General features: G+C 40.2%; 1 long non-coding RNA gene across 1 annotated transcript in view; it reads left to right on the top strand.

The window, feature by feature from the left end:
* The window catches only part of LOC108539239 (uncharacterized), a 5,032-nt gene extending 2,220 nt beyond the window's left edge, over positions 1-2,812 (top strand). Inside the window, exon 2 of the long non-coding RNA XR_001888305.1 lies at positions 282-2,812. This is a non-coding gene — a long non-coding RNA (uncharacterized LOC108539239). The remainder of the gene's footprint in view (positions 1-281) is intronic.
* Positions 2,813-10,097: the final 7,285 nt, after the last annotated feature.

Genomic DNA, 10,097 nt, shown 5'->3' with positions numbered 1-10,097 from the left:
AAAAAAAAAAAAAAAAAAAAAAAAAAAAAAAATTAACTTTAATGTGGTGTAACATTAGTGTAATTTCTTGCCACTAGCCATGACTTTTTTAAATGGAAGCAAATCTACTTATTTGTAGCATATAAGATAACCAACTCTTAAATCAGGTCTGTGCTGTAACATAAGACTAATGATATGCTTCATACAACAGAGGTCTTTTCTGTTGGAATAATTATTTCCCATAAAGGGCGTGTGCTCTCTTTTAAACTTTGCATTCATTTTTCTATTTATGTTCTAATCAGGTGTTTCGGTGCCTTCCCAATGATGACGTACACAATTTAATTCAGCTGAGAGACTTTATAAACAAGCCCGTATTAGCTAAGGAAGATCCCATTCGAGCTGAGGAGGAACTGAAGAAGATCCGTGGATTTTTGGTGCAATTCCCCTTTTATTTCTTGTCTGAAGAAAGCCTACTGCCTTCTGTTGGAACCAAAGAGGCCATAGTGCCCATGGAGGTTTGGACTTAAGAGATATTCATTGGTAGCTCAAGGACTTCCACCCTGAAGACCACACTGCACACAGTGACTTCCTGGAGATGTCATAGCCAAAGCCAGGCCCAGTGCATTCTCGTATCCAACCCAAGGACCTTTTGGAATGACTGGGGAGGGCTGCAGTCATACTGATGTAAGGACTGTGAACATCAGCAAGGCTTCATAATTCCTTCTGCCTAACCTTGTAAAAAGGGGGCTGCATTCTTGTTGGTTGCATGTACTCTGTTGAGTATATACATATACTCAATTTGAGTATGTGTTGAGTAAAACACATATTCAAATTCCATAACATACACCAAAACTCGTTTCCTTTGTAACAAGAATTTACCTATAACTGTGATCTAGGTTGCCAAAAGATGTCTGAATCTCCTTATTCTTCTCTGATCTTCATTTATACAGCCAGTGTCTAGCTGGACCTGCCCTCATCTTGCAGTTCATACAGGCGCTGTTTGAGAAATTGTTTATTACTAGAAGTTGTAATGCTGCTTCAAGATTTTTCATGGTTACCTGGGATGCCCCTGCTCATCTGGTCCTGAAGTAGTAACATTCACCCAAATGAGGACATAGTCCTTATTCCTTTTCGGTCACTGTATGAACAAGGCAGACTTTAGCCTACACAGTAGACTGTGTTAGGCACTTCTGATAACATTGATACTATGTCTTGACACCATGAAGCAACAGGAAGGAATAACTTCCAATATTGAGACAGAGATTTATTTCATTTTGCTCCCAAAGGCACTGACAAGATGAGTCCTTGTGATTAGGCCCATCTGATCAAATGTAAAAACATGCGTGGGATATTTGATTACATAGCAACCAGATAAAACTGAGAGCACACAGCCTTCAGAAACCCCCAAGGTGTCAAGGGGATCAGATCCAGATAAGAGAAGATGATTCCTTCTAGTCCTATAAAATTTCCTGTCATCCTTAGCTGCTGGGTTGATTGAAATTTGATCTCTACATTTCAAAATCAAACCAGTGAATACAATTTGTCTTCTCAAGAGAATCAGAGGCATCATAACTCCTACCAAGCTAGTATGAGTCTAACCTTGTTTGACATTCAGCTCTACTGCTACATTATCTTCTTTGAGAAAAATTAATTGATTATAAAATATGTGCTACTTCACTTGCATTATTAAATATACATTAACCCCTCTCACCAGGGCTTCCAGTGAAGTTACAATGCCCTAGTCTGTGAATTATCCTGGAAACATGTTTTTCCTTTTCGGATGATAGAGTACCCTTTGATAAACTAAATTTGACTAAGCAGAACAACTCTGACAGTCTAAAGAGTTAATGTGGGTTCTCATAAGGCCTGTACCTGTAAAACAAAGTGCAGGTGTAATGATTATACGTGTCTATGGATTACCTGGACAGACTCCCATTTGGGTTGTTCTTCAAAGAAGCAAGCAGCTGATCCCTGTTTTCATGAAGCTAATACTTCAGTTGGAAAAATTAAACAGGAGCACACAGTCAGGGATAGGGGTTAGCAGAAGAGAGAAATAGTGTCACATCAAGGAGAGGACCTCATGGCTAGGGAACATTTCACAAATAAGGTGAGATTTTGTAACCAATAATAAAAATGAATGTTTTTATAAGTAAATAACTTATTTTCATATGGCTATAGATGGTAAAATGACTTCATTCTATAGTCATTGTAAATAAGAATTTGCTATTGATGAAAGAAGTTTAGACTGGCATTTGAAGTATTGAGTGTATAGGATCGCTAAGGATTTCTTAGATTTTATATTTAAATATTTTTTAAACCTTAGAGGAAACAACAAACTGGCTCTTGATTTTGAGCACCCTACTCTCGTGAAAAATAGAAGGCTGAAAGGACCCTTTCCCTTATAAGTAATTTAATCCAATTTCTCCCCATTTTATACATGAGGAAACTGAGGCTCAGATCAGATGAGGACTCACTGAAATCCACTCAATATGTAAATGGTAGAGCTGGGACTAGCAACATTGCTGCAGCCTACTGTTGGCCTCTCTTTTCACTTTATCATTGCCCAAGAATGAGGATATGCAGTAAACAGATTTCAGGCAAGATATCTCTAAGCTGTTTTGAACCCTCTGGTATTTTGTATTTATGTGTTCGTCTGTCCCCCCTACTAGAATGTAAGCTCCATGGGGCAGGGACTTCACTGTATTTTGTTCGTAGTGTATACCCAGAACCTGGACCAGTGCTTGGCACATTGAAGATGTCAATAAATGCTTGTAGAATTAATAAACACGGTGAAGGACAGAGCTAATGAAATGAAAATCTTAGCCTCATATAAGAAGTCTTACTACTGCTTTCTATGGCAATTTTCTTTTCTATTGCATCTTCCCAAAGGCAAGATGCTTATCTGCAAAGAGGTGATAAGATTTACTTGGAGGGATTTTATGGAAAATTCAGTGCAATAAATTGCTTTTTTTTTTTTTTTTTTTTTTTGCAGTAGCAGTTTACATAGTACAGCATTCTGCAAAAATTGCATGAAATGTGGACCCAAGATGTACTGTATGACTTAATTACCTGTCATTCTCTGACACCATTACTACCTACTAGAAGTTCAAATAATTTATCTTTAACATTGCAATATCTGATAAACCTTTTAAAATGTGAATAATTCAAAGCCTTGAAAATCTATCATGAATCTGCTCAACATTTCAAAGTGACTATTTTGAAATGCCTATAAATGCTATATACCTGACATCCTGCTAATTTCTGTAGTAATTTTTGTTTTCAAGAGGGAAAGATTCTAGTATTACAAAAAATGAATGATGGAAAGTGGCCATGGTCTATTAAAGCCGTTCAGATTGGCCATGTTCAGTCAGTCATCGGAGGATAGCCTTAGCATAGCAAGTCTGGTGCAGGCGTTTTATCTAAATCTAGTGTCCAGCTCATGACTCACCCTTCAGTGGGATGTTTTTAATTCTCACCTGTAATGCATCACAGGGAGGCATGTAGAGCTGGTCATTAGATAATTGTGTGGCATACTGGAAAACAAAATGTTTATTTTCAAAGCACCTTTGAAAGGAAATTTCATCTATAAGTTCTCAAAATATGGACAGTTGATTTCTTATGTAAGAACTCAGGAAATTATAATGTCATGAATTAATACTTTTCCAGATGAAAACAACAAGCTGAGAAGTCATTTTGCAGATGTAAGACTAGGAAAAATAGATTTTATGTATATATGTATATAGAGCCTGAACTTTTCTGCATCTCCTCATTTCTTTCTTTTTTTTTTCTTTTCTTTGTTTCTTTTCTTTCCTCTCTCTCTCTTTTTTTTTTTTTTTTTTTTTTTTTTTTTTTTTTTTTTTTTTTTTTGAGACTGGGTCTTGCTCTGTGGCCCAGGCTGGCAGTGGTGTGATCTCCACTGCAACCTCTGCCTCCTGGGCTCAAGCAATCCTCCCACCTCAGCCTCCTGAGTAGATGGGACTATCGGTGCATGCCACCACACCCAGCTAATTTTTGTATTGTTTGTACAGATAGCATTTTTCTATGTTGCCTAAGCTGGTCTCGAACTCCTAAGCTCAATCTATCCACCTGCCTTGGCCTCCCGATGCCAGGCATTCAGATTGCTTGCACTCCCTCCCCTGTGCTGGGATTGGAGGCGTGAGCTACCACACTGGCCTCATCATTCCTTATTCCTTCAGTCTCTATCTCCTACCAGAGCACCTTCTTATTATGTAAAAATTATTTCAAAAGACAAGAACAAGTATCCTGGAAAAAAAAATTAGGCCTTATATTAGTCTGCTCAGGCTGCCAAAACAAGATGCCCTAGACTGGGTGGCTTACACAACAGAAGTTTATTTTCTCACAGTTCCAGAGACAGGAAGTTGGAAATCAACTTCCAACTTCCAGGAAGTTGGAAACCTACCTGTATGGTAGGTTTCTGGTGAGGACTCTTCCTGGCTTCTCAGCCACCTTCTCACTGTGTGCTCACATGGCCTCCTCTTTGTGTGAGCACAGGAGGCAGAGGGCAAGCTCTCTGGTGTCTCTGCTTCCAAGGCCACTAATCCCACATTAGCACCCTACTCTCATGACATCATCTAACTCGACTTCCCAAAGGCCCCATTTCCAAATACCATCACATCAGAGATACGGGCTTCACATGAGCTGGGAGGGAAGACATAAACATCATTCAGTCTATAACAGATATTCACTTAACTCATACTTTAAAGTGACTGGCAAAATACAATTTTTTCACACAGGTCATTGTTCTTTTTAACTTCCCTGATCTGATGTGGCACCTGAGCATTTTCTGGTACCTGTCACCCTCTGTAGCAGGGGTGACAAGGACCCGCCATGTCTCCTTATTCCTCTACTATTTCTTATACGAAAGGAGCAAATGCTAAAGGATTTTAAGTGTGCTTAGTATATATTTGTATTTCCTTGGAATATTCGTTGAGGTCAACTAATACTGAAGTTTGGTGATCTAAAATGAGTTTACCCAGGCCTGAGCCTTGAGAAATTCTTGAATCTAGAAATCCACTGGAAAAGGAATTCATCTGCCTGTATGAATAAGAGGCAAGTAGAAGAATCAATAGATTTGCATTTTTTTAAAAAGGGGCAAGTAGGTAATATGATTCTTACTGTCAATTTAATTCATATGTAAGATGTTCCTGGTTTTCACTTGAGATTGGAAGGATTCATTAAAGGATCAAAAATTTCCAGCTTAATTTTATAGGTTATTTTATTTTCCTTTATACCTTTTATAATTTTAACTTAAAAGTAATCAAACACTGGATAAATGAAAATCTATCATATTAATTTTTTTATTTTATTTTATTTTATTTTATTTTTGAGGTAGAGTTTCACTCTTGTTGCCCAGGCTGGAGTGCAGTGGTGCAATCTTGGCTCACTGCCACCTCCGCTTCCTGGGTTCAAGCAATTCTCCTGCCTCAGCCTCCCAAGTAGCTGGGATTACAGGTGCCTGCCACCACACCTGGCTGATTTTGTTGTTGTTGTTTGTACTTTTAGTAGAGACGTGGTTTCATAATATTGTCCAAGCTGGTCTTGAACTCCTGACCTCAGGTGATCCACCCCCCCTTGGCCTCCAAAAGTGCTGGAATTACAGGCGTGAGCCACTGCGCCCAGCCACACTAATCATTTTAAACCTTTAAGTTTTAGAATTAGATCGAATGGTAGTCCAATCAAAACATGGGCTTAATCAGTCTTCCCTATTTCCAAGCAACTATCATTCTTCACTTTATTCTAGTTGAGTGCATTTAAGTGAATGTCATCCTAGCTCTGTGTAATGCTAAGAAATACAACATCATACTCTCCCAATGTATATTCCACTTGGATTCTTCACATAAAATGGACTAGACCAACAGCACTGATGCTCTGCATTTTAAAAATTCATTTCAAATTATTTCAGTTGGAGCACACACACACTCTGACACAAAAAGCAAATATTGGGTGATGAACATCCATTCAGAATATCCAGATATTCTGGAGAGAACTGGAGCTCATAGCCTTCCCTCTAGGGCAAGTTTGGCAAACTAAGTCTGGGCCTCCTCTTTTTGTAAATAAAATGTTATTGAAACACAGCCACAACCATTCACTTATATCCCATCATGATTGTATGATCCATAAATCCTAAAATATTACTATCATTAAGACAAAACTTGCTGATTCTACCTACAGAAAGCAGAAGATATCCAGACAGAGTACCTCATTCAGACAGACTTGCAAGAGTTTTAATCTCCTCCGTTAGCAGAGTCTTCAGTTCTCCCTATCCCAGACCCCAACAATTTACAATGTGTTTATTACACGAACACAGCCAAGTCCTTTCAGGAATTAAAATTACATGGTTTTTTTGGTTCTGGAAAGAGAATTAGTCAGCTAAAGCAGCTATCTCCTAGACAAGCACTCATCAACATGCATGGTGGAACATGCTTGTAACTGAAGTGTAATGAAGATGAGGAGGGATAGGCCTAGGTGTTTGTATTTATAATTGGAATTGTGAAATCAAGAAACTTGGTTTCTCTGAATTTTCCTTCTGTGAAGTGTTGGAAATGATACATGTATCCCTTCGTAACTTCACAGTCAATGCTTTCTATATTCCTTAACTACTTTTTCTTTAAATATCAATTAATTGAGCAATTATAAGTGTGAAATCAGCAATGTCCCTCTGTTTGAAGATAAGATTCCTCTTTCTGCATGTGGGGCTTTTGGAGCCAGTATGCTGTATGTCTCAGATGAAGACAGCAATGTGTGCCTCTAGAGACCTCCTCTGCACACAAGCATGGGTCCCCCCGAAGGCCCATTATAGATTCAGAGTGCATTACAGAGGCATAGCTCCCTGCCCCCTGCCCAGGCCTCTCTCACCTTAAAGTGTGCTGATATCATGATGAGGTGAATTTCTTTTAAAAGACTAACATGGCATTCGATAAGAACATATTGAGCAGGGCCCAGTCAGGATGCTGGGGTCGCACCAGTGAACAAGTCAAACCAGGTTCTCCTCCTTTGTGGTGCTGTCCCTTTAGCAAATGGAGACTACAAAGCTATTTCCATCCTCAACATAAGAAAATGCATGAAATAAGATGCAATTGGGTGGAAGTGTAGGAATTTTCCCAAGCTAGGGAGAATGGCAAAGACTGATAAATGCTGAAGACACCAGAGTATGAACCAGGAAGCAACAATATTACTAGTACCAATAACAATAATAATAGTTAAGATTAGTAGTGGCTTTGTTGGTCACAGCCTCTTCTAGGCACTTCACATTTTAGTTCATTGACTACTTTGATAACTGGCTGTCTGCAGCTCAGGGGGTCAAACATACTCCAGTGCTCTCTGAACTCTGAGATTGGCTTCCACCTCCACTTAAAGCCCCTGCAGCCTTACATATAACCCCCAGGCGCATGACGTATAAGTGTGGAACTAACCAGCAAGTAGTAGTGGGAAGAGCATGGGCTTCAACATTACTGAGCTCACCTAAAAGCTTGGCCTTACCATTTGCCAGCAGTGAGAGTTCCTTGAGCAGATGAACCTCTCTGAGGTTTTCAGCAGCATGGTAATAAGGCCATGGAAGACCTAGCAAAAAGCACAGTGTCCAGCATATAGTGGGTGCCTTCTACCAAATCAGTGCTAGCTGCTGCAACTACCTTTCATTATTCTCTTAAAGTAAGGGCATCTTGAAGGGAGAGGGCACACACAACCCATGACCACATCTGTGGTCTGGATGTTAGGTCATCCAGACCAAACTGCCGAAGAAACTAGAAGAGCTACTCAACTGAACCCAGCCCAAAACCCTGACCCACAGAATTAGAAACAAATAAAATTGTCACTATCTTAGCCACTAAGTTTTAGTGTGGTTTGTGACACAGCAATAGATCATTGATGGAATCAAGCTTCTTCAGGGTATTCTGTTTTTCCTTTTTCACATTCTAATTGCTCTATGATCTTCTGCCTTCTGGCTTCTAGCCATTCTACCTAAACTGACCCACCTCTGTTTTTCTACTCTTTAGTAATATATAAGTGCAGGAAAACAGCTTGTTGCATGATAAGAATGACACCCATCTTGAAGCGAAACTGCCATGTCAATGGATGTTTGATTCATGCATACCAAGGTGTTCTGCAGCAAGGTTCTTCAACAATGCCTGTAGCATAAATAACCCCTCATAAAGATGCTTATCTCACCTCCCTCTAGCCCAGATCTCTCTCCTAAACTCCAGACATACCTGAAGATTAGATATTTCTATCTGCTTTCTTCACATGCTCCTCAAACTCAACAACACAGCCTATCCAAAGTGGCAACCATCATCAATACTCTCTTCCGGTCCCCGGTCGGTGCTCCCACAGGGCTCCTTCTGTTGCTCCTCATACTGAGGAACAGCCCCACCAGCCACCAACTGCCAAACTGGAAAATAATTATCATTATTGATTCCTCCCTTTCTCTTACGTTCTCCATGTCATTAGCCACCAAGTCTATCAATTCCACTACCTCAGTGTTTCGCAATTGCTTTCAGTTATTTTTCCTCCCAATGCCACTTCCTACTCTACCTTGGTCACCATCACCTCATCTGCATTAGCTAGTCTGTCAATTCTGGTCATTCCCAGATTTATTCATTGCAGTCAGAGATATTTGTTAAATGTAAATCTGGTCATGTCTTTTCCAGCTTAAATTCCTTTGAGAGATTTTGTTTGAGAGTAAAGTCCTAAAAAGGTTCTGCAAGGCTCTTTATAGACTGCCCCTTCCTTAATCCTCCAGCTGAATCACCTCCAGCTGCCACTCTTCTTTTGAGCAATACTTAATTTGGTTCCTGTATATCCCTTTCTTCTGACTTTCTTAAAGCCTATTTTTTTTCTCGTAAGTAGCCTTCTTTGACTTCCCTGCCTCTGGCTTAGTACTGTGGCCTCCTGGGTGCCACCACAGCATGCTGTCCTTTTCACGGCATTCCCACACCATATATGATGCCTGCTACAGTAGTACCCTGAGCTCTAAGCAATGGGAGCTCATGATCCATGACTGTCTTGGGCATTGGGGCACCCCCAGAACCTAATGTACTTCAGACAGACCAGATGCATAATAGATAGTTGGTAGAGAAAATGAATAAATCTGAAAAAGAGGTAGATGGAAAAAGAGAAAGATAGCAGATTGCTGCACACTTGCCAAGACCTAGGAAGAATAGAAGTCTTTACACTGTGTCACTGCCTGAGCTAGAAAGGCCACATTTAAATTGACAATAAAAAGGAGAAGGCATATAGTAGGGTTGTCTACTGTGGCAATTTCATTCTCAGCCAGCCTCTCAAATGGTCAAGGGCAACCAGCAAGGGGTGAAGCAAATGGGAACCTGTGCTGATTGCATTAACTTTATATCTTGTTCCATTACTAGGAAATTGAGAAGTGGCAGAGTTGGAGGGGAAGAAAAGTTTGGTTTTACACATCTTGGTATTTGACTGTATTCTGCCTGATGTGTTTTATTTGGGTTCCCCCTCTAAAGCAAACCCTGAGACAAAGATTTGAATGAAGGTAGTTTAGTTAGGATGTGTTCTGAGGAAGCACATGCACGGGAGTGGGTAAGCAAGAGAAGGGCAAAGCCAATAAATGGTGCATTAAAGATCAAGTTACCACTGACGGCAACAGGGCCCTTACCCACTGAAGGCTCTGAGGCTTGGGGAGACTGACACTGAAGGTCGCCCCTGGAGCTGTAAATCCCCAACACTCCTGGAGCTTCCCTGCACACAGTTACAGCTTCCCTGCACACAGTTGCTGGGTCAGAGAGAGCCAGCAAAGAAGCAGAGAGAAACCCATTCAGGGCAAAGCTGTCAACTTGATGGAAACTGGCCCCTGTGGCCACAGGTAAACTCAGAACAGGCTGAGGGTCTATGTGGTTGGACAGCAACAACACCAGGTTGAATAAACCTTTAACTTTTCACAGTAGTTGGTACAGCCGCTATAGAAAATATTCTGGAGTTTCCTAAAAAAATTAAAACTAGACCCAGCATTCCCACTCTGGGTATATATCCAAAGGAAATGATATCAGTATCTGAAAGAGAGATCTGCACTCTCATGTTCATTGCGGCATTATTCATAATAGCCAAGATATGAAATCAATCTAAGTGTCCAC

This window comes from Rhinopithecus bieti, unplaced genomic scaffold (assembly GCF_001698545.2).
Source record: "Rhinopithecus bieti isolate Rb0 unplaced genomic scaffold, ASM169854v2 scaffold_17880, whole genome shotgun sequence".
In the NCBI taxonomy this organism is placed as follows: Eukaryota; Metazoa; Chordata; class Mammalia; order Primates; family Cercopithecidae; genus Rhinopithecus; species Rhinopithecus bieti.
This window is presented reverse-complemented; position numbering and strand designations above follow the sequence as displayed.